This window comes from Phascolarctos cinereus, unplaced genomic scaffold (assembly GCF_003287225.1).
Source record: "Phascolarctos cinereus isolate Bilbo 61053 unplaced genomic scaffold, phaCin_HiC Scaffold_2;HRSCAF=192, whole genome shotgun sequence".
Taxonomy (NCBI): Eukaryota; Metazoa; Chordata; class Mammalia; order Diprotodontia; family Phascolarctidae; genus Phascolarctos; species Phascolarctos cinereus.
In genome coordinates this window covers 216,632,063-216,659,566 of record NW_027555625.1, presented here as the reverse complement: position 1 = coordinate 216,659,566, position 27,504 = coordinate 216,632,063, and the positions used below count along the sequence as shown (strand labels likewise).

The 27,504-nt window shown below is 41.1% G+C and overlaps 1 long non-coding RNA gene across 1 annotated transcript; it reads right to left on the bottom strand.

Annotated features, from left to right (window-relative positions):
* Nucleotides 1–63: 63 nt before the first annotated feature.
* Nucleotides 64–23,315, bottom strand: LOC110206433 (uncharacterized). The gene is made up of 4 exons (XR_002323916.2): nucleotides 22,923–23,315; nucleotides 22,119–22,173; nucleotides 3,395–3,497; nucleotides 64–2,728 (listed from the first exon to the last, which is right to left on the bottom strand). It is a non-coding gene; the product is annotated as an uncharacterized LOC110206433 (long non-coding RNA).
* Between the last annotated feature and the right edge of the window lie 4,189 nt (nucleotides 23,316–27,504).

Here is a 27,504-nt window from a genome sequence, read left to right as displayed (position 1 = left end):
AAATGTCAACTCTATGCAAGACATTAGACTAGTCATTGGGAATAAAAAGACCAAAACAAAATCTGTGTGTTCATAGGGTTTTTATTCTACGTGCCATGCTTCACAGGGTGAGTGGGCAACTGTGGTTGGTTGTTTTTCCTGGCAGCATTGATCGGTCAGGTTGAGTGTTCACATTTTCTGGCCTAGTCTCCCTCAGTCAGAAACATCTAATCCAAGAGAGGTGACTCTAGGTAGAAGTGAAACTTTTGAGACTGAGAACAGATAATGTTTCTGTTCCTATTATCACAGAAGGTAACTGCTACACCTCTGTTGGTGAGTGGGATACACTTATTCATCACATTAATTCTTAGAGTGTTTGCTATTAGTGCTGTTACTGTGCTTGCCATCCATATTAGGAAGGGCATTATTACATCTTTCAATAGCATGCAAGCCTTTAGTAGGGGATCCATTCACACCAGCTGCATCATTCATTGATGACTTCAATCTTTGTACATAGTAAAGAACAAGAAACAAACGAGTGGGCAAAATATTAGTCACTCTGGGTGTCTGTTCTCTGCAGATACAAAGAAGGCTGACTCTGTGGGTGTTAACTCCTTCAGTGCCAGATTCACAGATACTATCATACTCTGCCTCCATCCTCCTTCTGAGACTTTTTTCTAGCTGCTGGAGATGAAGAAGCAGGTGAATGGAGTAAACCTTTCCAGAGGGATAGGGATAGGAACCGGACATGAGATTTCATTGATAATAGATAACTCCCGAGTAAAGAAATTCCTTCTGTGTGCCTTTCACGTACTTGTCAATTAATAAATGTTTATTGGATTGGATTTTATTAGTCTGGCATGGAAGAGGCAAGAAAAAGATAAAAATGTGGAAAAGAGGAAGGAAGAGGGTAGTGGAAGTTAGAGGTGAGGACAGGGAAGACTTTTGAGATTCAAGTTTCATAGAATTAAAAACACACAGTATAATTGTAATAGGGGACTGGCCAATGAGGGTCCATTCCTCAGACTGTATTCAGGTAAGCACCTTTTCAACAATTTATATCATTAGAGAATTGTTTAGAGCACACAAAGACTAAGTGACTTACTCAGAATCATATAGCCAGTATATGTCAAAAGCAGAAATTGAACCTAAGTCCTTCTGCCTTTAAGGCCACCTCTTTATCCTCTAGGCCATGCTGACTCTCAAAAATTTTAGTATAACTCATTTTTTTTTGTTTTCTTCACAAATGTTGCCATTGAGGGTTATGCATTTTACTTATGAATGTAGTTGAATAGAAAAAGAGCTCAAAGTTCCCATCTTGTGAGTCAACTTTGATGTAAATGTAGAAAGATCTGGGAATGAACAGGCTCTGGTATCATAGAGACTGTGGAGATTTAGTCTCTGTGTGTCATAGTTTCTGGTTTGTGTCATTAAAATTAAGTGGGACAAAGGTCATCAGCCTTTCAGCTTTATTTGTCCAGAACAGTCATTGCTATTTGCATGGAACCGAAGGACTGATAGGAGGAGATTAAAATAGTTTCCTTACCAAAATATCACTCAGCTCCCTTTCTGTTTAAGGGACTAGAGAGAGCCCTAGGGATATTTACTGTATTCAAAAAGGCATGATAAGATTTAGGAATACAAAAGCTTTTCTGCCCATGAGTTATGTTTTTATTCGAACTAAGAGACAAGACAGTCAAAGAGAAGAATACTAAGAAGAGTTAAAGAAGAGATCTGATTGATCTCAGTCTAGTCCTCTTTTTCTTCTGGTGCAGCTGGGTTAAGAAAAGAAGAGTTTCGTAACTTTTGATTGGGAAAGCTGACTGAAAAGAGTTGAAAAGAGCCTTACAGCTATTGGCTAAGACCATTGAACAAAGAAAGTTGTAGCCTTTCTTTTGAAGTTTTAATAATCACCACACCAGTAGTAGATAGAGGACATAGAAACAATAAAGCTTCCTATTATGTCTCAGGCACAACTGAATGAAGAAGGGTGAAAGGGCAGGCTGAGGAAGTGATAGCTTCTTTCCTACGGTGCAGAACTCTTCTCATTATGGGGTGTTCAGAGAGGACTAGCACCTCTGGTGTGAGGACTTTTCAGGGCTGCTCATTAACCTTTGGTGTCCACCTTCACCCAACTCTCACCTGTGCCTCCAAGAAGCTATAGTATGGGCAGTGGTCACATCCCAGTAAAATCATCTCAGCAGACAGGCTGGACCAAGTTGAGGGTAACCTCAAACCTATCAGTGAGTTAGGAGGATGTCTATCCAAGTATGTGAAAACATCCCCCAGCAGAATGGGTGGATAAGAACAATTTGCTCCAATGGCCATGAAGGTGGCTAAAGAAGGCACTGTGGAGCACTTAGAGCTTGGTCAGACATTGAACATGCCAACATCATCCATTGCATCCCAGGCCACTGTCAGTCGTCCAAACTTTTGTCTTGCCGCTGGACTTCAATGACTCCAGGAGAGTGAGGCTGACAATTCTGTGCAACTCTGCCTCACTTAAATCCAATTCATGCTCAAGGTAAGACATCACCTCATGCTTTCATTGGTGTTCTTTGAAATAAAGAACAATCAGCCAATTGGCAGAGCAATAGTCCTCTCTTCAAAGGACAGGCTTACTAAACACAGTATTCATAGTCAAAATTGGACAAAGTATTATGTGAGCCTGAAGATAATGGTAGAGACCCCTGGGGTAGGGAGAATGTGTGAGATATAATGTCTGATGGGAATCAGTGGAGAACAATACCTGGAAGAGAGAAGGTCCATAGGTTCAGCAGAGAACAGCGGTTACATAAATCGATCAATAATAAATTCTTAAGCACCTGCTGTGTTTCAGGCAGTGTGCGTATGTACATCAGTAGAAGATATCAGCTTAGCATCATCAAAGTTGATATCATCACCTTGTATTTATGTTCCCTGGTAACACATTTTCCCATAAGGTATGACTCCAAGAAGGTTTCCTGACCACATGTGTTCCCCTCTTATGGATATGCCATTCATGATTACTGTGAAGGTTCACTTTTCTCTCTGAGTGTGTATATTTGTGGAAGAGTGGATTCAAAGTTTATAGGGGGGTGTTCTGCTGTTAGTGTTGTTATATTGCTTTTTAGGTAAATACTTTTGTTGCTAATTAAGTGTGTCTTATGGCTGATTAGCAAAAGCAAAACACACCAATGGGAGCTTATGAAGTATGGTTTGGAAAAGATTCAGAACCCACAAAATACTTGATTTTGGTACATTTAACTGGATGTACAGAATGAAAGGTATACTGGATGCTATATAAATAAAGCTGGGCAAACCCTGAGCAGCCTCCACTCCATCTTATCCATTCAGAGAGGCTGTGAAATCCATGCACACTGAAGTGCTACTTTTTCCATTCTGCACTCATGAAAGTATTCAGAGACTGACTCACCTGGGGTCTCTCTTATAGATCTTCTACCACTTCTTTCAAAGGTTCAGTTCATCATCATTCTTCTGGGAAGACTTTCCATCTACTATTCCAAGGCCAAAGCTCTCTGTAGGAGGCAATGAGGTCATGAAATAAACATCTCATGAATGATTTCTTCACTGGCTCCAGGCTTTGGAAACTTCCAGAATGGAAGGGGTTACAAACTCTATTGCCTAATCTTCTTAATGGGTAGTTTTCTCATAGCTCACCATCCCAAACATATACCTACATCCTGAGGACCTCCGGGAGAAGTTGGAAGACACGGTTTGATTCTTCAGAAGGGAAACACTCCCCCATCCCAGCCCCTCCAAAAACAATTCTTGACTAGATGAATAATACAATGAAGTGTCTGTTTTCCACCCCCTTCTGCCATGTATTCCCTGGAGCTCAAATGCTAATGTGGCTGATAGTTTTGCTGTGATTTCACTAGGCCCTTTCCTGTTTACCTCTAGCCAGTCAGCCTATGATCTGGCATCTCTTGTCCAGAAACTTTGAATTCCAGGGACTCAAGAAAAGTCTTTGCCTTTTACCTGCTAGACTGCTCTCAGAAATGGTCTCTTGGTTCATCCCAGAGACACTTTTTCCATTGAATCCACTGAGGGGACCACTTAGGGGGTACCCATACTAGTACATACTCACTGTGTACCCTTGGGAAAATCATTTAATGTACGCGGGGTTTAAACAATGTAGCCTTTGAGATCCTATAAATACTTGTCTGGTGAATTGAATTTAATCTTTCCTAAGTGACTTCCAACCCTTCTTATAGAACTCGAAGATCTGGCTGAGTGCCAGAGAAGTCTCTTCCTATGATGCTGTCCTTCATTCCAACATGATTCTCCTCCCCTAGCATCTGCTCTGTCTTCAGAGGGCCTGAGATCCATATCTCCAAAGGGTACTGAGTTGTACCTACTGCAATGTCCCAGTGTGAAGGGATAGGTGCTCAAGATGCGCTTGTCCCTTAGGAACCTAGGATGAGGTCCAGGCCTAATTACAATGAATATGGAGCAGAGTTTGCCAATAGCCTCAATGAGAAGGAAGTGTCTGAAGGATCAGTGGTCTGCCTAACTTAGGTTGGAGAATGAGCATCACCTTGTATTTATCAAGCATCTTCTTCAGCATCATTTTGGGCTCTTTACTGGTAATATCTAGGTCATTTCTCACCCTGAAAATGTGAGAATAGAAGGCTCTTTTAATCTTCCCTATCTTGTAACTAGGGAAATTGAGGCAGGAAAAGAAAATGTTTTGTCTGAAATGCCACAGAGTATAAAGCTAGATTAGAAAACTGGTCCCAATGCAACCAAGATTAGGAGGGAAGCAGAAAACTGGGAAAGAATGTTTAGCACCAGTGTCTCTGATAAAGGCCTCATTTCTAAAATATATGGAGAACTGAGTCAAATTTAGAAGAATACAAGTCATTCCCCAATTGATAAATGGTCAAGAACACGAACAAGCAGTTTTCAGAGGAAGACATTAAAGTTATCGATAGTCATATGAAAAAATACTCTAAATCATTATTGATCAGAGAAATGAAAATCAAAACAACTGCCAGGTACCTCATCGTATCTATCAGATTGGCTAATGTGACAAAACAGGAAAATGATAAACGCTGGAGAAGATGTTGGAAAATTGGAACGCTGATGCATTGTTAGTGGAGTTATGAACTGATCCAACCATTCTGGAGAGCAATTTGGAACTATGCACAAAGGGCTACAAAACTGTGCATATCCTTTGATCCAGCAATAGCACTTCTAGGGCTGTATCCCAAAGAGATCATACAAATGAGAAAAGGACCCACATGGACAAAAATATTCATAGCAGCTCTTTTTGTGGTGGCAAAGAATTGGAAATTGAGGGGCTGCCCATCAATTGGGGAATGGCTGAACAAGTTGTGATACATGAATGTAATGGAATACTGTTGTGCTATAAGAAATGGTGAGCAAGGAGGACTTCAGAAAAACCTGAAAAGACTAGTATGAACTGGCGCTGAGTGAAATGAGCAGAACCAGGAGAACATTGTACACAGTAATATCCACGTTGTGTGATGACTAACTTTGATAAGACTTAGCTCTTACAGTGCAAAGATCTAAGACAGCTCCAAAAGACTCATGATGGAAAATGCTATCCACATCCAGAGAAAGAAGTATGGAATCTGAATATAGATCGAAGCATACTATTTGCTTTCTCTCTCTTTTTTCATTTCTTCTTTCTCGTAGTTTCTCCCATTGATTCTAATTCTTGTTTACAACACAACTAATGTGAAAATAGATTTAATATGAATATATATGTTGAGCTTATATTAATTTACATACTGTCTTGGGGTGGGGAGAGCAGAGAGATGGGAAGAAAATGTGGAACTCAAAATCTTATGGAAGTGACTGTTGAAAGCGAAAAATAAAAAAAAAATAGTAATTAAAAAAAAAAAAAAGAAAACACTGTCCAGCAGAACAAGCTGCTTTATCACTTGGCCTCCCTGGTCTCCAGTAACCATGTATGGAAAAATCATTTCTGAGTTCGTTTTTTTTTACCATGATAGTCTGATCCATATGAACCTGGGGTTATTGTTATAAATAGCTATACTCTGAATAAATACTTCTTCATTAAATGAATACATATATAGTGAAAAAAAAAAAAGAAAACTGAACCCCATGAAAAGGTCTAGGGCAGCTAGTTGACACAGTGGATAGTTTGGGGCCTGCAGTTAGGAAGACTCATTTTCCTGAGTTCAAATACGGCCTTAGACACTTACTAGCTGTGTGACCCTGGGAAAGTCATTTACCTCATTTGCCTCAGTTTCCTCATATGTAAAATGGGCTGGAGAAGGAAATGGCAAACTGCTGTAGTATCTTTGCCAAGAAAACTCTGATTGGGGTCATGGAGAGTCAGATACAACTGAAGTGACTGAACAACAAAAACAAATTTAAAGGCACAAACTTTGTCATGAGAGGCAATGTGGCATACTGGATAATAGAGTCCTGTACTTGGAATCAGAACAACTGAGCTTGAAATTCTGCCTAAGATAATAATAATAATAATAATAATAATAATAATAATAATAATAATAATAATAAATAATAATAATAATAACTAGCATTCATATAGCTTTAAGGTTTTGCACGTTTTTACAAATATTATCTCACTTTTATCATCACAGAAAACCTTGGGTAGTAGGTGCTATTATTATTCCCATTTTACAGATAAGAAAATTGAGGTAAGCAGAAGCTACGTGTCTTGCTCAGGGTCACACAAGTTTCTAAGTGTCTGAAGCTGGTTTTGAATCCACTGTCTGTAAGTGAACTCACATTTCATTGCACAGCTCTTACCAGGATGCAACAAGGATATGGGGGGAAAAATGCTGAATCTGGAATCAGAAGACCTAGGTTCAAATCCTGCCTCTAGAGAGTACCTGTGTGATCTAGGGCAAATCATTTAAGCTTCTTAGACCTCCCTTTCCTCATTAGTCAAGTGAGGGGATTGGATTAGGTAGTCCCTGAAGTTTCTTCCAGCTCTGTATGATCCTATAACCTTGGACTTGATAAGTGACCTAACTTCTCACTGTCTCACTCTGTTAATCTGTAAAAGAGAAATAATAGTGGTCCTCACACCCAGAGAGTTGTAGTCATGAGGATCAAATGAAATGATGTGTGTAAAGTGCTTTGTAAATGTTAAGGCTCTCTGTGAATGTCAGATATTCTTATTAGGATGAACTCAATGCCTCCCTAGATTTTTGTCATTTGAAAGATTCTAAGTCAGATTCTACAGAAGGACAATGAGTGGGCAGAATAGAATGGAAGAAGGAGATTGAGCTGGATTTCATTTGTGAAGCTGTGTAGTGTTTGTCACGATCTCAAACAGTTCTCTAACACAAAAAACCCATTATTCTAAAAAAGTATTGATAGATATTATTGTTATATTACCTTTATTTTAAAAAAAATCTTTCTACTTCCTAACCCAGGGAGCAATCCTTTGTAATAGAGAATAGCAATGAATGGGGGGGAAAGCACTTCAGCAAAACCAGCAAAATGACATGTTAACCATAGCTGACGGCATATCATGTCTCACTCTCATAGTCCTCCACCTCTGCAAAGAAGGGAGAAGGTGTACTTCCACAATTCCTTTCTGGGGTCAAGCATGGTTATTATATCACACAGTTTTCAGTTTCATTTTTTTTTTCTGTTCTTTCCCTTGGATTTGTAAGTTATTGTGTGTATTGTTTTCTTGGTTCTCCTTACTTTACATTAATTCTTATATCTCCCGCATTTCTCTGAATTCTTCCTATTTGCCATTTTTTGTAGTGTAGTAATAGTACTTCATTTGTGTCCCACAATTTGGTTAGCCATTCTCTAATCAGTGAGCACCTACTTTCTTTGCTACCACAAAAAAGTGATGTGATATATATCTATATATCTATATCTATATATATGTATAGATAGATAGATAGATAGATAGATAGATAGATAGATAGATACATACATACATACATACATACATACATACACACATATTCGGTGTAGGTGGGACTTTTCTTTTTGTCTTTGACTCCCTTGAAGTATATGCCCAAGCAATGGGATCTATGGGTCAAGTTTTAACCACCTTTTTGTCACTTTTTAAAAAAGCATAATTCTAAATTGCTTTTCAGAATGGTTGGACCACTTCACAGCTCAACCAACAGTGTATTGGTGCCTGTCTTTCCACAGCCTCTCCAACATTGACTATTTAAATGTTTTGTCCTCTGTGCCAATATTTTTGAGTGTAAAATAAGCTGTTTTGATTTGCTTTTTTCATTATTTATGATCTGGAAGGAGTCTTTCATATGATAGTTGATATTTCCCAATTCATATTTCGAGCACAGTTTGTTCATATCTTTTGACTATTTATCTATTGAGAAATAAAAGTCCATTTTTTGAACACCATTATTTTTCCATTGATCTTGAAGGACGGTGAATCCTATATCTTCAAAACCTCAGCAACAATCTAAATTATGTCATTGCCAAAGGGCAAAGAAAAGATGAATGGAAAAAGTAAGCCAACCAGAACTTGTTGCCAAGAATAACTTTGGTCCCAGAAATGATATATTTTTTTTTAAAAAGGTAAACAAAGATAGTTAACTGAGATAGGTAAACTAAGTACTGGACTGATAGCCATGAAATTTGGAAAGAATCAGAAGGAGGCCCCAGCACATGGCACACAATAATAATGGCAATTAATATTTATACAGTGTTTTACATGCATTGTCTCTTAAAATCCTCACTGGAATCTTATAAGCTAGGTACTACAAGGGTTATTGTCTCCTATTTACAAATGAGAAAACTGAAGCATTTTCTAACTGTTGGCCTAGCACTTTATTCACTGTGTCGTCGTTCTAGCTTCTCTTTGAAGAATTTATGGAATGTAAGCTGTAAGACTCTAACCAGATAAGAAGGTATGGCTCAATGGCCATCTGTACTACTGACATCATGGATCAATTAAAGGATCTAAAGGTCCTTCAAACTCATAATTCAGGCCTCACAGTGGTATCTCTCCTTTAGCGGCCTGAACATGAAACCTGGCTCTACGGTTTTATCTGTGCCATGGTAATGGGGGAATAGATAGATTTGGAGCCAGGAAGACCTGTGTTCAAATCCTGCCTCAAACACTTATTGACTGTGTGATCTAGAACAGGCCACTTAATTTCCCTGAGCCTCCGTTTCTTTGTGCATAAAATGGACATGTAGCACCTAACTAAATGTTGCCAGGATCAAAAGAGATGACCAATTTAAAGCACACTGCGCTCTTTAAAGCACTATCTGGGGTCACAGGGGTTTGAGAGTTGGACAGCACCACAGGGGCCATCTAGTCCTACCCATATTTGAAAGGAATTCCCCTAGAAAACTTACCTGGTAAGTGGTCATTCAGTGTCTCTTTGAAGACCTTCAAGGTGGTAGAACCCACCACTTCTCAAGGCTGCCCATTCCACTTTTGGATAGCTTTGTTTGGTTTGTTGGGTTTTTTTCTTTTTTGGCAATTGGGGTTAAGTGACTTGCCCAGAGTCACACAGTTAGGAAGTGTCAAGTATTTGGTCTAAGGTCAGATTTGAACTCAGGTCCTCCTGACTTCAGGACCAGTGTGCCGCCTAGCTGCCCCCTGGAGAGCTTTATTTGTAAGAGAGTTTTCCCCTAACATTAAGTCTAAATTTTCCTCTTCAAAACCTCCACCCATTGCTCCAGATTCTGCTGTCCAGGGCCAAACAGAATAAATCTGATCCCTCTTCCATGTGAAAGGCCACATCTTTGTGTTTCTAGGCTAATTAGTCTTTCAGTTCTTTCAACCAGTCCTCAGAAGACATAGACTCAAAGCCTTCCACTTTTCTGTTTGTCCTTCCCTGGACGCTGTCTAGCTTGTCAGCATCCTTCTAAAATGGCAGGCCCCCTAATCTTTTAATAGACCCCAAGGTTTTAGAGGGCAGAACTGGTTTTAACCAGCCCTAAGTAGGACAAAGGGCATGGGCTTTTGGAACTGTACATGCTTAATTAGCTGATATGATATTGGCTGACACATCCCCCCACAGAATTAGAGCCTCATTAACTGATCATGGGAGGGACAAGGGGAAACATGGGATGGGTGGACCAGGAAGATTATAACCAGGAAAGGAATCAACCAATCTGGGCCTGGAAGGGAGGAGTCGTGACATTCTAACAGTATAAAACTTTTTCTCACTTCTGTATTTGGCACACTGTCTTCCAAGAGGTGTGCCTGGTTCTGAACTGTAATAAACAATTCTTTACTCAAAAAATAAATAAATAAATAAAAATAAAATAAAATGTCAGGCCCCAGAACTGAACACAATAATCCAGATGATGGTTGACAAGGACAGAGTATAATGGGATTTTCATCCATCTATTCCTTTAAACCGTGTCACTCTTAGTGCAGCCCAAGGTTAAATTAGCTTTTTTTTTTAGCTGCCATATCACAGTACTGCCTCATATTGAGCTTGTAGCCCACTGAAACCCCCAGAATTTTTTCAGAAAATCTATTTCTAATCAGGCTTCTTTCATCTTATGTTTGTGAAGTTAATTCTTTTTTCTTTTCTTTCTTTTTTTTTTTGGTATTTAAGTGTAAGACTTTACACTTAACCTGTTGTATTCCTTTAAGGCAGCTCAGTGGCACAGTGGGTAGAGTGCTCTGCTGAGAGTCAGGAAGATCTGACTTCAAATACAGCCTCAGATACTTCCTAGCTGTGTGAACCTGGGCAAGTCACTTAACCTGTTTGCATCAATTTCCTTATCTGTAAAACAAGGAATAATAACAGCATCCATTTTGCAGGATTGTTGTAAAGATCATATGAGATATTATTTGTAAAACAGTTAGGACAGTTGCCTGGCACACAGTAGGCACTATGTATAGTTATTTGTATTACTATCATATTACGTTCAGTCCAATGATCTAGGTGGTCAAGAGTCTTTTGCATCCCAATCCTCTCGTCTGTTGTGGTAATCATCCATCCCAATTTAGTGTTATTTCTATATCAGTTGGACATGCCATCTTTGCCTTTATCCAACTCATTCATAAAAATTAACCAGCTGTAGGTAATGGGTAACCCACTGAAGATCACCTAACATGCTGATATTGATCCATTAACATCTACTCTTCAGTCTGGCCATCCTCACCAAAGAATTATACGAGATATTTTATCCAATGCTTTGGCCAAAATGTAGTCTAATTATATCTACAGCATTCCCCTAATCTACTAGGTTAGTAATCCTGTTCAAAAAGGAAATGAGGTTGGTCTGGTATGGTTATTTTTGATTTGGTCTTGCTGGCTCTTTGCCACTGCCCTTTCCTTTGTGAGATGTTTTTTTTGCTCCCTACTTAGAATTTTCCCAGGAATAAAAGTCAAGCTTACACTTTGCAGGCTCTGTTCTCTCTTCTCTATTTTGAAAGTTGGGACATTTACCTTTCTCCAGACTTGTGGCAGCTCTCCAAGTTTCCATGATCTTTCAAACATCAGTGACAGTGGCTCAGTAATCATATTTGTCGATTCTTTCAGGACCCAAGGGCATAATTAATCTGGGCCATATGAATTGAACACACCGTCGATAACTAGGTGGTCTCTTTGTATCTTCATACTTATCTTGGACATCAACTCTATTAGTAATTTTTGTTCTATCATTTCTACTTTCTTCACAATAATAGTATAAAATACTTAATCAAATACTTTTTTTTGGGGTGAGGCAATCAGGGTTAAATGACTTGCCTAGGGTCACACAGCTAATAAATATCATATATCTGAGGCTGGATTTGAACTCAGGTCCTCCTGATTCTTGGGCTGGTGCTCTATCCACCGAGCCACCTAGCTGCCCCTTATCAAATACTTTTTTTTTAATCTAGATTAAATTATATGCACAACATTTTTCTTATCTACCACGTTTGTAACCCTCTCCAAAAAGGAGATGAAGTTAATCTAGTATTGTCTGTTGCTGATGAAGCCACTGACTCGTTGCAATTACTGCTTCCCTTTCTGATTTTCACTAACCCTATAGTTGCTGATTTGTCTGAGAATTGCCCCAGGAATTGAAATCAAGGTCACTGGCCTACAATTTATAGACTCTTTTCTCGTCTTTAAAATCATAACATTTGCCCTTCTCTAATATTGCATTATTTCTCCTATTTTCAAATGCTTTATTATTGTTGTTTTTGTTGTTATCATCATCATCATCAGCTGTTCTAATCACCTAGATATTTTTAGTCAGATTAGTGAGCCTGGAAACAAAATGTGAGGGGAGCCCATTGTGAAGAAGACCTTGCCACAGGTCCTGACACTGAGGTCATTCTCTGTACAAAATGAATGCTTTAGGATTTAAGAGTTTAAAAGTTGAGAGATTTGGACAAAAAATGTTACCTTAATTGTTTAGGAATTAAGGATGTGGGGAGTTGGCAAGGGATGCAGGGAGATGGAGAAGTACAACTGGGGCTGCACACTGGGTGGAAGCTCCAGGAGCTTTTTCCTGTGTGTGTGTATGTGTGGGTGTGTGTGTGTGAGATGGAGGGAGAGAGAGAAAGAGGGGGGGTATTCACTGTGGGAGAAGTTTGGAGCTTAACAGATAGGAATAACTGAGTAACTCATAGAAACTTAGTTGCAGTGGCTTTGACTCTCCTCTATAATACCATCAGTTTTTGTTTTGTGTAGCCCTGACTAATGATTCTCTGAAAGTGAGTCTGAGTTTTGGTCTTATGCCATTGCAGAGTCTAGACATTTTTTATCAAAGAGTGTCTCAGGGATAGTGATGGGTCCATAGATTTGTCCTAGAGCAGGAGTTCTTAGCCTTTTCTGTATTATAGACCCCTTTTGGCAGTCAGTCTGGTGAAACCTATAACTCTCTTCTCAGAATAATGTTTTTAAATGTATAAAATAAAATATGTAAAATTACAAAGGAAAGCAACTATACTAGAATACAGTTATCAAAATATTAAAAGTTTCAAATTCACAGACCCCCTGAAATCCAGTACATGGACCCCAAGTTATGAACCCTTGGCCCAGAGCCACACTATTTCTTTTTTTTTTGTTGGGCAATGGGGGTTAAGTGACTTACCCAGGGTCACACAGCTAGTAAGTGTTATGTGTCTGAGGCTGGATTTGAGCTCAGGTCCTCCTGACTCCAGGGCTGGTGCTCTATCCACTATACCACTTAGCTGCCCCCAGAGCCACACTATTAATCCTCCAAAAATGAACTCAATCCCCTCATTCCTGGAGAAGGGTTGTCCAACAGTAGGTACTGGGATGTGATGGAGGAGTAGGAAATGTCAGCTCTGGGTCTGGGTGCTGCTGTTGGTAATTCTAAGTCTAAAATTCAAGCCTTAGGTTGTGGTTTATCATCTGTAAATTTGGTATTGTTTGCTCAGTTAGTTAACAAGCACCTATTAAGCTTACTGTGTGCCAGGCACAGTGCTAAGTAAGGACACAAATAAAGCCCCAAACCAGCCCCTATCCACAAAGGGAAGTCAACAGCCAGGTATGAGCAAGATATATACATGTAGTTGTAGGGCAGTCTTAAGGGGAGACATTAGCATCTGGGGGAAATCATGAAAGGCCTCTTGTGGAAGGTGGGCTTTAAGCTGAGTCATGAGAGAGGCCAGTGAGATGGGGGGGCAGAGTACCCCAAGTGTGGGGGACAGCATGTGAGGAAATGCAAGTTGGCCAATGTAGCTGTATCATAGAAGGAATAGAGGGGCATGAAGTGTGAAAAGGAAGGAAGGAAGGAAGGAAGGAAGGAAGGAAGGGAGGAAGGAAGGAAGGAAGGAAGGAAGGAAGGAAGAGAGAGAGGGAGAAAAAAAAGGGAAGAAGGAAGGAAAGAAGGTGTCAGATTACGAAGAGCTTTAAATACCAAACAGGTGATTTTGTATTTTGATCCTGGAGGTAATAGGGATGGACTGAAGCTCCTGGAGGAAATGGCTGATGCGTTCAGACCTACTCTTTAGGAAGACCACCTTGGCAGTTGAGTGGAGGCTCTCACTGGTAGTGTGCTCAAACTTCTGGCGACAGAGCCCATTGATTCCCAAAGAGAAGCAACGATGGTGCTTGTCTGAAGAGTGTCCTTGGAGGGATGGAGAGAGTATGATACAACTTCCACATACTAACAACTGAGAGGACAAATGGGATGCTTAAGGTGGGATTGCCCAGCCAGGGCATTCAGTAAGAACAAGCTGTCAAAGGGATGCTTAAAGGAAAAATTGTTTTCTAAAGCTTCCCAGCCCAGCCCGAAGCCAGAGGCGTAAGGTAAGCCAGCACATGACCTAGGCCACGCTGAAAGAAGTACTATCATGGGGCCTCCTGTCTTGTCATCTTTTCCCCTCTCACAAAACAGGCCAGCTCTGGATCCACTGGTCACACTAAAGCACAAATAGACTATTCAAAAGACTAAATGCAAACTGTTAAATTTTCAGTGTGAACATTTACACCCCAGAAATGGGCAAACCTACACATCGGAGCCTGATTCATTATTTTGTTGATCGTCTGGCCTCAAGAAAGTGATGGAGAAAATGTTAATGAGATTAAGTTAAAAAGTGTTTCCTGAGTACCTTTTTGCCCTCCATACAGCCAGTTGTTAAACATTCACTAGCACATTCCTGACCCAAGGCCCCATGAGTAGTTAGTGGTAGAATCAGTGCAAGAAGCTTGGTCTCTTGCTTTCCAGTCTTGTGTTGTTTACACTCTAATCTACAATAACATTTTGTGTTAATTTAACATTGCAGACTTTTTTTCCCTGAAATGCAAAACATTTTATAGAAATAATTTCAATAGGCCTCTTGACATACTAGGGAATGGACTGGAAGTAGGGGAAAGCAGTGAGGAATAACTATTCCTATTTTCATAAAAAGATACTAAGGCCAAGGAGGTAGAAAAGACCATTTGAAGAATCAGAGATGGGATTAGGTATACTATAGGTGATAAGGGAAGCTGGATGGTGCAATGGATAGAGTGCCGGGCCTGGAGTCAAAAAGACTCAGACACTAGCTGTGTGACCCTGGGCAAGTCACTTAACCCTGTTTGCCTCTCTTTCCTCATCTTAAAATAAGCTGGAGAAGGAAATGGCAAATCACTCTAGTATCTCTTCAAGTAAACCCCAAATGGGGCCACAGAGAGTCAGACACAACTGAAATAACTGAACCACTAGGTAATATAGGGGAAGTGATATATCTGACATAAGGGAGAGGAGGCTCCTATGTGTTGAGGGGAAATGTTGGTACTTCTATTTTTGCTGTATCTTTGAAGTAAATATTGCTTTCTGAAAGCTAATTTTTCCAAGACATAGTTTCCTCACCCCTAGGCAATAACTTTATTTATCTGAGATGCATGTGGCTTCCTCCAAGTAAAACATAACTTCCTTGACAGCAAGGAATCGTTCCTTTTAGTTTTATATTCTCAGCACCTAGCACTATGCCTGGCACATAGTAGGCACTTAATAAATTCTTTTTTTTATTAATTTATTTTGATTTATCAACAATCACTTTCATAAATTTTTCAGTTTTAAATTTTTCTCCCCCTCCCTCTCCACTCCCTCCCTAAGAAGGCACACAATCTGATATAGTATTTAATAAATTCTTGTTGAATTGAAAGGAATTTGCCAGGAGCCAGCATCCTTCTTTAATCATGACTCTGATTTTTTAAAACCAGTTACATGATTCGGTGTAAATTACTTAACCTTCATGAACCACAGTTTTTCAACTATAAAATGGGGGGGGGTCAGATTTGGCTTTTTAAGATCCTGTCTAGCTCTAGGAAGTTGTAAATCTATAAAACAGAAATGACAATGCTTGTCATCAGGCCTTCTTGTGAGGCTCAATCAACAAGCATTTTTATTACACGTACTATGATAGGTACTGAGGATAGACATACAAAGGATGAAAGAATCCTTACTTACAAAGAATCTATATTCAATTGGGGGAGACCACAAAGTATTTCTCTAAATACATGCAGCATGTAACAGAGCTGGTGAGCAGGCATCAGCTGCTTAGCCTATGCAATTCACCCTCCTGGAAGAAATCAGAGAGCCTGCTTCCAGGGATGCAGGACTATGTGTGACGGAAATGCCTTGGAGAGATTGGAGCATGCACAGAGGTTCTGTAACTGTTTGTGGTGTGTTAACCATGTGATGAAGAGGAGTCTTTTTGATTGGCTGAGAAGCTTGAGCTGTAATTCATTCAAGAGGCACTTGTCAGCCAATTAGTCCTTTTGGTCTGACTCCCTGCTTGGCTGTATTCCAGTGAGAGAAGAGAGTCAGGGCTAGGAGGCAAAAGGCCTTTGGTCCTCCCATCTGAGTCCAAGGTTTGGCCTGCGAAGATAGGCTTTGGTTCTTTGCTTCAGCCTTTGTTCTTTACTGTTTTAGGTGAAGGAGCTTGGAGATTGCTAGGAGCTTGTGAGCTTCAGGAGGTCAGGAGATCGAACAACCAGGAGGTCTGGGAATGGAGTCTATGCTGGGTTTTGAAAATAGTCCCTCAACATTGAGACCTTGAGGAATGGCCTTTGGGACCCAGACCATTGGTTGCTTAGATGTAGACTCATCCAGTGGTGATGCTGCATTTGGGTTTGAATTTGGTGGGATCACTGCTATGTAGAAACTCCGTTAGGTTTGATCCCACTCACCCCAGAGAATGAGGTGGTATAGGGGAGAGTGTGCTCCAATGTGTTGAGGGGAAATGTTGGTATTTCTATTTTTGCTATATCTTTGAAATAAATACTCTTTTGTAAAAGTTAATTGATGTTAATTGATTAAATGGCTTAAATGGAACAGGGGCAATAATCACTACGAGCTAATGGGGTGTGGAGAGGGGAACACACTGGAATGGGATTTGAGCCAATAGCATTAGAGAAAAACCACTTCTGACCTTTCAGAGTACCCTAGAATCCTTAGGATTCTATATCCCTATCTATCTATCTATCTATCTATCTATCTATCTATCTATCTGTCTGTCTGTCTGTCTGTCTGTCTGTCTGTCTCTATATCCCTTCTAGATTGAAGACTGAGTCCAGAATTATCCTTATAAATATAAATAGTGAACAAGTACAAACATAAAGTGAATAAATACAAATATATAGAAAATAGTGAAATACAAGTTAGGAAGGGAGAACACTCAAAGTAGAGGATGGAAAGGCTTTGTATAAGTGGTACTTGAACTGCACTGCAAAGGAGAAAGGGATTCTCTGAAGTAGAGTTGAGGAGGGCATGCATTCTAGGCATGAACAGTGGAAACACACAGAAGTGGGAAATAGATGTCATGTGAAGAACAGAGATAAGACCAGTTTAGTTGTACTGTCAAGTGAAAGAGAGAGAACAATATCCAATGGGGCTGGAAAAATTACCTAGGGCCAGGTTGTAAAGGGCTTTAGGCTCTAAACAAAGGAGTTTATATTATACTAAGTCACTGGAACTAATGGAGTAGAGGAACCCAATGGTAAGATCTACATTTAAGGAAAATTAGTTTGGCAGCAGTATGTAGGATGTAGAAGAGTCGGGGAGACCAAGTAGGGGACTATTGTCATAATCTAGGTAAGAGATAGAGTGAGTCTGAACTGAGGTGATGGCAGTGTGAGTGAAGAGAAGTCTGATGAGAGACAATTGGGAGACATGGCAAGCTTTGACAAGTGATTTTCTAGGTGGAGGTGAAAGAGAACAAGGAGTTGAAGGGGATGCTTAGGTTGCCCATCCATAGTACTGGAAAGATGGGAGTGCCTGTGACAGAAATGGGGAAGTTTGGGAGTGGGGAAGGTTGTAGGGTGGCCATCCCTGAATGTGATACCTCCTTCAAGAAGGAGCAGCTCCTGTCCAGAGCCACAGCTCAAGAGGGAGGAGGGAAGACCTAAAAACATAAGTAATGCCACACTATCCCCTGACTACTCCCCTAGCAGCTCAGTAAATACTGGCACTGCCCAGAGAAAGAGGGAAATGCCCACTTGTTTACCCTTTCCTATCCATTTCCCTTTTGGGCCATAAGCTGAGCCAAAGCAGGTAGAAATAGAGAAAAGGAAGTTGCATGCACAGAATGACACCATTTTATCCACAATACCCAGAATAATGTGTAGTTGGGAAGGGAGCCAGGAAGAGACCACTTAACAAAGAGAAAAATGCAGTTGGGGAAACATTATACTGTCTGTCTAGCATTAGGTTGATTGATCTTTGTTTTCTGGTCATTGTTTTTCATGCTAACAACAACAACTGGATGAGAAAAAATTACAGATGTTGAGTTATGTGATGATTTCAATTAACCATGCTCCACAGAGCAACCTATAATGCATTGACTTTCATAGGACCTACCAGCTCCTAGAATTAAAAAGTGGCATTGGCCAAAGGAGACTGTATGATCTTTTCCCCCAGAGAGCTTTAGCAATGCAATAGACAAAATATTTCATTATTTATGTAATGAAGTACTCCTTTCACATAGCTCTCCTCAGAAAAGTTAGCTTAGATTCTAGATTTTCTGTGTGTCTCTATCTATTGCAAAACAATAGCTCATGAGCCCCCACTAATGTATTTACTTCTACTATTCAGCCAAAGGGAACACTTAGTTGAAAACAAAGACATTTGATAAAATAACATAGTAAGGAAAGGAACAATCCATCAAAAGGCACTTTCTAAGTGCTTACTATGTACCAGGTACTGTGCTAGCTAGGTTCCAGGCATACAAAGACAAAAGGAAAACAGCTCCTATCCTCAAGTAGCCCTTGTTCTAACAGAGGGGACAATATGTACCATATGCCAACATATGGGTATATATAGAGCACATATATTTGCATAAATACAAAGCTTAGAAGCTAGGGTGAGGGGAATCAGGAAAGGCCCCATACAGAAGAATGTATTTGAACTGAATCTTGAGGGAAATCAGGACTACAGAAAGATAGAGATGAGGTGGGAGAGCAGTCCCAGCATGGAGGATGTCTAGTGCAAAGGCATAGCCATGGAAGACAGAGTATCACTTACAAAGAACAGAAAGTAGACCTGCATGGCTGGATAATAGAATTCATTGAGAGAAGTAATAGGTAGGATTGGGCCAGGTTGTAAAGAGCTTTAAATACCAAATGGAATGGAAAATAATATATTAGTGCTTATATGTGCCAATACTAGAGACAATAGGAAAACACTAGAGGTTATTGAGTACAGGAATTCAATGATCAGACCTGCACATTAGAGAAAATACTTTGTCAGTTGGGTGGAAGATGATTTGGAAAAGAGAGAAACTGGAGGCAGAGAGATTAATTAGGAGGTTGTTGCAATGGTCCAGGGGAGCAATTCCCCTATAAAACTGAGGGACACTCTTTCACAAATGCACACATTATCAATGGGAAGAGAAGACATAGCTAGGAACTATGCAAGGAGGTGTACATACTTATGAAACATGTGTCCAAAATACATGAGTAGAGTAGATGAATACCTCTCGCACTGAAGGGCAAGATATCTTCTGATGTTGTCATTACATTTGCCTCAGTTTCCTCTGGGTCTGTACCCCTCTGGTCTCATGTGGTGTGTAGTTTCTGCCTGTTCCACTGGTCAGATGGTCATGGATTGTCTCTTTGCTTCCAGCTTCTGGCTTCAACTGGAATCCTCAGTTGAGATGCTACCTCTTTCCATCAGAGAAGTGATCTGGACCATCATTATTTTGGCTTAAGGTCCAGAGTCTTAAGCTTCAGTTCTTTTAGAAAAGGAGGCAGACCTTTCACATACCTAGTATTTGTTAGTTCCCAAAGTCTTAGTTGTGCACAACTTTTCTCACTAGAATGAAAGTCTTGCTGCCAGTGGCCAAACTCTTTTGGAACATAGAAGAGCTAACCAGGTAAGTAGGACCTACAGCCAATTAAACTACGTTTGAATCCACTATGTCTCACCGAATTGTAGACCATTGTCCCAGACAGCTCTCTGACTTGAAGTTATAAATTTCTTGCAACTTCTGCTTAAACTATTATGGACATCCTGGGCGCTCACATCCCACTATTTGGGGAGCATGAGACTCAGCGTCTTGGTAGTTTTAATGAAGCTTCCCTGAAGACAATGAAAAGCATACTCTCATGTCTGAAGTCTCTGCCATCTCAATGACTCTTGATTCTTGGATCTTATGTTTCTTCAAAAGACAGCTTTTAAAGGACACAAGAAAGACTGGCTATGTGAGCTGAAAGTGGCTTACAGTTTTCTAAATTGAGGAATAAAGGGAAACTATCTGTGTCCTAGTGCCTGAAATTCCAGTGTTGGAATTGTCCCTTTGGTTTTACTGAATACTTAAATCAATAAACTCTGATGAATCTGTGAACTAAACTTAGATATTCCTCTCAATAATTCAGATAGATATGAAAGAGACTGAAGAACCCCACCTATCCATGCTTTCCCATTTATATGTGACTCTTATCTCTGGATCACAGATTTAGAGCTGAAAGGGACTTTAGAGATCATTTTATCCAATTTTCTCATTTTACAGATGGGGAAACTGAGGCCCCAGAAAGTTAAGTGACTTGTCCAAGATCACTAAGGCAGTAAGTAGTAGACAGGATTTGAACTCAGGTCCTGCAGTTCCCAATCCTGCCCTCTTTCCACTGTCACCACACATTCTCTAAAGTTCAATACAAGAGGTCCCTAGCCATATTTGGGGCTTTCCTTGATTTTCTTGAAGGAAATTCCCCATTAAAAAGAAAAGAGGCTCAGATTCTTAAAGTCTGGCCTGCTTGCATTAGCAATACAAATGCTTAGATTCCTTAAGAGTCTGCCCTGTATGATGGATGTTCTAACAAACCTTGTCTTTGGCTGAAAAAAAAAAAGAAAAGAAAAAACCTTTGAGAAGTGTTGTATATTTTCTAACCGCATAAAAATTTCAACCTTTCTCAGCCTCATTTTCTTTACCTGTAAAATGGATGTCTTTAATACCTGTAATATTTACCTGGCAGGGTCATTTCGAGGCTTAATGAAAAAATGTATATAAAGTGGTTTGTAAATCTTAAAGTATGGACAGCTAGTGGTGAAGTGGATAGAGCATCAATACTGGAGTCAAGAGGAACTGAGTTCAAATCTGGCCTCAGACACTTACTAGCTATGTAATCCTGGGCAAGTCACTTAACCCTGTTAGCCTCAGTTTCCTCATCTGTAAAATGAGCAGGAGAAGGAAATGGCAAAGCACTCTAGTCTCTTTGTCAAGAAAACCCCAAATGGGGACAGCTAGGTGGTGCAATAGATAGAGCACCGGCCCTGAAGTCAGGAGGACCTGAGTTGAAATCTGGCCGCGGACACATAACCCTCACTAGCTGTGTGACTCTGGGCAAATCACTTAACCCCAATTGCCTCACCAAAAAAAGAGAAAAGAAAACCCCAAATGGGGACATGACTGAAATGACTAGGTGCTATATATGTGTGTGTGTATACACATGCCAGCTAATATTATCATGTTATCATTTCAGTGAGGATTATTTGACCTTCAGGTCTTATGCTGTGGAGATATACACTAGGTGGCTGGAGGTGGAGGAAGGAGAGTGAGGGCAGCTTAATGGGAAGGTGGAAGGCACCAGAGACAAACTTCCCTGTTTTATATGAAAAGCCCTGGACTGTCCATCAGAACAGGGTTCTGTCCCAGCTAGCTGTTTGGCCTTAGATAAATTTTTTCACTTTCATAGACCTCAATTTCCTCCTTCTCTGTAAAACAGAGATTGAACTCCCTCTCCAGCTTTGAAGTTCTAACATTTACAGTTCAGCCTTGGGCCAGCTTCTAACTTAAGGAGCCAGAATCTCATTCCTCTCCTCAGACCAATCTGCTGAGAAAGGGTACGTCCTCTCTCCCATGGCCCACTCCATGTAGGGAGGGCCAACTCTAATTACAAAACCTGTTATCTCCAGACTGGCTGTTGTCACTGCAAGGCAGGCAGAGGGCCTGGTGCTGGGCAGCATTGTGCAGGCCCTGGCTCCAGCTGCTTGGACCCTGAAGCCTCTCACAGCTTGACCTTCCCCCTCTCCTAGACATGCCACATGCCTGATAAGAAGCTTTCCAATGACAGCCAAAGATACTAGCTTGTCTGTGACAGGAGCTGTGGGTGCTGGGCTACATTCTTTCCCCCTTTTGTCTGCTAGGAAGGGAAGTGTACTAACAATGGACACTTTCTAGAAGGCCAGAAAAGCAGTAGAGTGATACAGTGGAAAGAACAGTGTATCTGGAGTCAGAGGACCAGGGTTTGAATCCTGCTACTTACCACCTGTGAGGCTGTAAGGAAGTCACTGAACCTCTCTGTGCCTCAGTTTCTTCATCTGTAAAATGAAGGGATTGGACTAGATTACTTCTAAAGCCCTAATTCATGATCTTAAGCACCTCCTCCTCCCTTCTTCTGCTGGTAAAGGGGCCAAAGCTAAGCTGAGGCAGCAGGGGATATATAACCATGTCCCTGTCCTTGGGGGTATGCAGTCACACAGCTAGAAAGTGTCTGAGGCCAAATTCGAACTCAGGTCTTCCTGGCTCTAGGCCTTCCTGACTCTAGTGCTCTTTACTTATGTGGTACCTATCTAGAACAGCTCTTTCCTCACAATAATCCTGTGGTGGAGACAGCCCAAGTACTATTATCTCCATTTTGCAAATGAAGAGACTGAGGCTCAGAGAGGTTATAACTAGTCAACATCTCACCTAGCTCATAAGTATTGATAATAGCTAATATTTATGTAATGCTTACTCTGTGTCAAATAAGTGCTTTACAATTAATTATCTCATTTGGTCTTCACCACAACCCTGGGAGGAAGGTACTACTATTATTCCCATTTTACAGATAGGGAAACTTAGACAAACAGTGGTTAAGTGACTTGTCCAAGGTCACACAGCTAAAAAAGTATCTGAGGCCAAATTTGAACTCAGGTCTTCCTAACTCTAGGCCTTACTAACTCTAGTGCCCTATCCACTGTACCACCTATTTGGAACTCAAACTTAGGCTTTCTGATTCCAAGGCCTTTCCCCACCCCCCGCCCCACCCCCATGAAAGGGCCCAGGATATGGTGTATTGAAAGCCGACCTTGGAGTTAGAATGATCTAGGTTCAGGTCCTGAATCTGACTCCTAATGGCCTCAGTGACCCTGAGCAAGGCAGTCAGCTTCTCATTTACCCCAGCCAACTCTGTAGGAATATAAATTGAAAAGCACCTGCTGATATGCATTAGTGAAGGGGCTTCCCCTCCAAGAGGAAACGTCCCTGCCTCTATCAGGGTCCCAGTCCAAACAAAACAAAGCAAGGTGAAACAATAAAAAGGACCCCCCAGCCTCTGCCCCCTCTCTCCTTCTCCTCCCACAATCTCTGTAGGCCCCATGCAGGGCTTATTTGCAGGGCCTCAGCACCTGTGAGGAGGACTAGCTACCCTTTCCTTGAGTGAACAACACCAGCTTCATCATCCTACAGCACATTTCCTCCAACAGTGGGAAGGGGCAGGCCAATAATTAATGACCCTAGGATATCCTGCCAAATCTCAGGCCACAAAGAAATCTGGAGAGCTGCAACTTAAATACCAGCTAAGTAGGAGAAAGCTACTTCTTCCTCTTGCACCTTCTTCAATTTTTCCATCACTTGCCTGGACTCTATGGTTACAATCAGACAGCAACAGCGAAATCCCTAAAATTAGAGTCTGAAGCTAAAAGCCCAGCCCTGTCACTTACCAGCTGCATGAACTTGGACAAGTCACTTGTTTGATTTTTTGTAAAATGAGCGTGTTATTAAATACTCCTTAGGGTCCTTTCAAGCTCAAAGATAGGTACTGCATCTTCTACAAGACCTTTCCTTATCTTCCCAGTTGTTAGTACCTTCCTACCATTTTCATATATTTTGTGTTTGCTTATCTGTAGTCATGTTATATTACCTTCAATCAAAAAATCAATTGAGAAGATTTTATTAAATATCTACTAGGTGTCAGGCTCTTTGCTACATGTTGGAGATAAAAACATATGTCTTTCTCCCTCATACCACCACACCACCCCCCAAAAAAGAAAAAAATTCCTGCCCATAAGGAAATTACATTATATCTGGGTAAGCAACATGTACATATGTAGAGATATAGAAGAGATATACAATATAGATACAAAATAATTTTGTGAGAGAAGGGGAGGAAAGGTCAAGAAAGACCTCAAGTAGAAGGTGGCTCTTACGGTGAGGAAGGAGTGATTCCAGGCCAATAGTAAGTGGGCTTGTTGTAGTCAGGGACTGTCTGTTTTTGTCTTCATATTCCTAAACGCTAACACACTGTGTGGCACATAGTAAATATTTCTTGGATTGAAATTGGGGTTGTGGGTGATGCTGAAGAGAAGACTTAAAAGCAGGGGAATCCTCCTTCCTCGGTGCAGTAGGAGTTTTTGAAAGGGTGGATGGGAAATTGGATACAACCCAAGAGAGCCTAGGCCTAGGTTATTATGAGCTCCAGACCTTTTGAAAGGTGTAAGAGCTGATGTCCTCTGAGCTCCTAATAGATAGAGGGGCTGGGTAGGGGGCGGAGAGGCCCTGCATGATGCCAATTAGATCTTTCTGCTTGCAGAGGCATGGAGGGGGGGATTAGCTTGTGGGAGGATGAAGAAAGAGCTAGGCAACTCTGTCATAATCACATCACCCCCTCATCAGCAATTACTTGATTACTTAATTACCGTGGGAGACAGAAGACCCAAAGAGAAATGCCAACTGGAGGCTGAGGAAACAGCATTTAAAGGGTGAGTAACTCTCATTAGCTCTGATAACCACCTTCTGGGGCTAAGGGTGGGTGCTGATGGGACTCTAAGCAGGCCCCTTTGATCCTGAAGAGTGGAGGCTGTCTGCTCCAGAACAGATGAATGAGAACAACTCAAGAAGCTTCCAGGTGCCCTTAACCCCTGTTGAACTAACTGACCTTAGATTCATAGAATACTTTGCACTGTAAAATTTTTTTTTTAATCTAGGGATTCAGGTAAGCTTAGGAGATCTTCAGGCTCTTTCATATCCAGTTTCCTGATCTCTTTGGACTGGTATAAGCCATTTGCCACTGGCTTCCCTGGCTGACCCTACTGGGGGCTAGGCTGTTCTTAAGTCCAGCATAGAACAGTAGACAACGAATCAGGAGATGTGGATTCTGGGAGATTCTGCTCCCAGCTTGCTGTACAATGTTAGATCACTGTCCCTGAGTTTCCTCAGGCTAATCAGTCTCCAAAGTCCCTCATACCTTGACTATTCTGTAAGTCTGCTTAGTCTTTTATGACTTCCTCTACTTGAACCCAGAGGGCAGGTCTGGGAGCATTGACTGAAGGTTGCAGAGATACATTTTGGTTTCATCTAAGGAAAAAGTTTCTGACATGGAGAACTGTCCCAAAGTGGAATGGGCTGCCCAGAGAATCAGTGATTCAACATGGCTGGGTCTATATGACTCTATTACAACTGACAGCTCTGTTATGAGGGGCAGCATGAAACAAAAAACACAGAGCTGACCTTGGAATTAGGAAAGCCTGGGTTGAGGTTCAATTGCTGTCTTTGACATATACTAGCAATATGACCCTGGTCAAGTCACTTGTCATCTTAAGCAACTCTCTGAGATTGTTGTTGTTTGGCCTTCATTCTCAAAGAAAACCAATGATATCAGCAGATTATAGGTGGCAGAGGAAGGTGCCAATATTCACTGATAGACAGAGTTTCCTCATCTGGGAGTTCCCAATACCAATGAAATCACAGATCTGGTCCCTACCCCTATGACTGACCCATCACAGACTAAGAGTTGGAGGGATCTCAGAGGCTATCTTGTATAATCCATTTCACAGATGAGGCAACTGAGGCCTAGAGAGGTGAAGTGACTTTCCCATAGTCATACAGCTAGTAAATATCAGAGAGAAGATTTGAACCCAGATGTTCCTGCCTCCAAGTCTAGCACTCTATTCATTATGCCACCAGAGTCTGAAAGGCAAAGCAAATAGAGGTCTTGAGGGATGAGTCAGTTAATAACAGTGTGCTCTGGGCAGTCTGCATGGGGTTGTGGGAGGTTCAAAAGGAACTGGTGAGGTGGTTCTGGGTAAAAGAAGAGACAAAACACGTCCATATGTTAAAAAAGACTTGAGAACCCTTCTATGAAATTAATTAATTAGTTCAACAATAACAGGCACAGTGCTAGACTCTCTGGAGTCTGAAAAGCCTTGTCTTCAAGAAGTTTACAATCTAGCCTCATGAGTCTGAGGCTCAAGGGGACATGGCAGAAATCCAGCCTCCTCTTTTTATAGATGAGGAAACTAAAGCTTCGTGCCTGAAATGCCCTCCTTTCTCATCTCCACTTGTCAGAGTCCTCTTCCTTCAAGGCTCAGGTGATGTGCCACCTCCTCTGTGCAGCCTTCCCTGGACTTATTCATTCCACTCTCCACCACCAAGATGGAAAGGATCTCTCCCTACTCTAATTTTCCTGAAGCATTTGGCCTGGGTCCCTCTGCAGGTCCCATCATATTCTACCCCGCATTTTGTTTATCTACGTATGTATCATATGCATCCCTCACCCTGCATAGAATGTAAGCTCCTTTAGGGCAATGACTGGGTAATTAAAACTGAACCAAAATAAAACTTTTTATTCCTCACATCTGAGGTAACATAGTATCTCACTTACAGGAGGCACTTAAAATATAGATTGAATTTAACTCAATCCCATTGAATTCACTCACACAGTGAGTTGATGGAAGAGTTGGGACTCCAAACAAGGTCATCTGATTTCTACTCCCAGAGACTTAAAAGAAAAAAAAAACAATATAAGGTAGAGTATGGTAAGCATCACAAGAGAGGTACAAACAAGCACCATTCTGAAGGGCCAGAGAGAGGTCAAGGGATTTGCCCAGGACCATATTACCCATATATGTCAAAGGCCGGACTTTAACCCAAGCCTCCCTGATTCTAATGCCAGCTCCCTACCCACTGTCCCGTGCTGTCTCTCATAAAAGAGTTGTCAGTCACAAGAGAGAAATACAGAGGACACAGTAACATTGAAGTACTACATCCCTCAGTGGCCCATTCCATTTTAGGACAGTTCTAAATGTTAGAAAGTTCTTTTGAAGCCTTCGACCACTTCCCCGGGGCTACAGAACAATTCTTGAAAGACCAATTAGATTAGCAGAATAGCAAAGCTGCAGGGGTAGGTCACATGGGGGGGGGTGAGGGGAAACAAAATGGAGAATGTAGACTTATATCTGAGTTCAGGTAGGATTTAGACAGGTAGAGATGGTGGGGAATGCTGGGAGAATTTCCTGGTGGAAAGAACAGCATAACAAGGTTGTACTGGGATAGTTCAGCACATGTTCTGAGAACACCCAGAAGCTCTGTCCTGTTGAGTGTAGGAGGTATGTGTAGGTGAGCCATGAGGCATAAGGTTGGAAAGCCAAGTGAGGGTTAACTCGTGGAAAACTTTGACAAGCTAAGGACTTTTTACTTTATGCTATAGGCTATGGGAGAAGAGTGGGGAGGGGCAAGGAATCAATAAAGGTTGTTGAGCATGGGATATATTATTAATCAACAAGCATTTCTTAAGCACCTACTATGTGCCAGGCACTAGGGATATGATGACAAAAATGAAACAATCCCTGCTCTCAAAGAGCTTACCTTCTATCATGGGAGGTACCATGTAT